At 41.3% G+C, this 1,696-nt stretch overlaps 1 pseudogene; it reads left to right on the top strand.

The window, feature by feature from the left end:
• Positions 1 to 780: 780 nt before the first annotated feature.
• On the top strand, positions 781 to 1,329 carry LOC103199274 (annotated as a pseudogene).
• The last annotated feature ends 367 nt before the right edge of the window (positions 1,330 to 1,696 follow it).

The following is a 1,696-nucleotide window of genomic DNA, read 5'->3' as shown; positions in this document are numbered from 1 at the left end:
AATTAAAAAGCTGTTCCTTCAGTTGCTTGGAGAGTGTTCAAGAAACGAGCAGGAGTATTCATGTCAGGTAGGCATATTAGTTAAAAGGCAATTATTATCATCTTAAAATATTTTTTTTTCACCTGAGTATCCAATTATTCATATGGTTCTGGAAGCAGAAATTATAGTGGTCAGTATGGCATTGTGATTCCTATTGGCTTTGGAATCAGACTTGTTTGTTTATGACTCTTTTTCTATGACCTGGAGAAGTTACATAATTTCTGCAAGCTTCCATGCCCTCATTTCTAAATTAGTGATAACAATTCCTATCTTGTAAGACTGTTGTCAGGATTAAATGATATCACATATTTAAAATGTTTTGCACAGAAGTAAATGCTCAATGAAACACACATAAATAATTGGGGATGAGTGCACCAATGATTGTTAGGGAAACATCACTGGAAACCATCTGAACACTCCTGCTCAAAATTCCTCTGGTCAAATGCACTGAAGAAATAAGAACATCAGGTGCACCATGAACAATGTCTTTGAAGGCAAACCACATCTTATTTCTGAAGAAAAGGAAAGAAGCTGAGTAGCTTCTATAAATCAAATTGATTGAACTACAGGTAAGAACACTTCAATGTGTTTAATTATAATTATAGCCTTGCTTAATTAGTTATTTTCATGACAAGACATGTATAAGAATGGGGAGGGTCTCTGATATTACATGACACCAAGCATCATGAGGGTATTTACATGTCACTGGGAGAAGGCAAGGACATCAGAGCACCTTCTCAGTATAACTCAGCTGAACTCACATCTCCTGTCAACATGTCCTACAACTACTGCTCTGGAAATTTCTCCTCCTCTTCCCAGAAGAGCTGCATGCACTACCCAGTGCCTTCCTGTGGTTTTTTCCCTCTCCCAGCAACCTGGTCTACAGGACTGACCTCTGCTGTTCCAACACCTGGCAACTGGGCTCCGCTCTCTACAGGGGTTATCAAGAGATTGCTGTGAGCCCAGCACTGCCAGACCTCCCATGTGGTGTCCAGCCCCTGCCAGATTTCCTGTTATAGCCCAAGGACCACCACACCCTGCAGTCCTTGCTGAATAACTTATGTTGGGTCTCTAGGCTTTGGCTCCAGCAAAGGCTGTTCCTTGGGCTATGGATCCAGAAGCTGTTACTCACAGGGCTGTGGATCCACTGGCTTCAAACTTCTGGGTTACAGAGTCCATGGCTTCCTTTCTATGGGCTATGGATCGTGTTCCTGCCACCCAACATATTTTCCTTCTAGAAGCTGCCAATATTCTTGTTACCAACCAACCTGTGGATCTAGCTTCTACTGATCAGTTAGTTGAAGGTTCAACTACTATCAACCATGGCATCACTATTATCTTCCTCAAAGTCAATCTCAGTTATTATCTGGTTAGAATGTACATTTTACTACATTGTTTTTGTTGTTATGTGCTGTGGAGTCAGACCTGACTCATAGCGACCCCTCCTTGGGTTTTCGAGGCAGTATCACTGCAGAGGTAGATTGCCCAACCTTCCTTCCAAGGAGTGGCTGGTGGGTTTGAACAACTAGCCTTCTGGTTAGCAGTCAAGTGACTTAGGCACTGTACTACCAGAGCTCCTATTTTACTGCATAGAAGGATAATTAAGATATATTCTATTAATATTAAAATTATTTGTCTCATAGTGTATCCATTCTGT

Source organism: Orycteropus afer, unplaced genomic scaffold, assembly GCF_000298275.1.
Source record: "Orycteropus afer afer isolate SDZICR_OR568_19922 unplaced genomic scaffold, OryAfe1.0 scaffold00108, whole genome shotgun sequence".
Taxonomy (NCBI): Eukaryota; Metazoa; Chordata; class Mammalia; order Tubulidentata; family Orycteropodidae; genus Orycteropus; species Orycteropus afer.
Note: the sequence above shows the minus strand (reverse complement) of the source record. Positions and strands in the feature narration are given on the sequence as shown.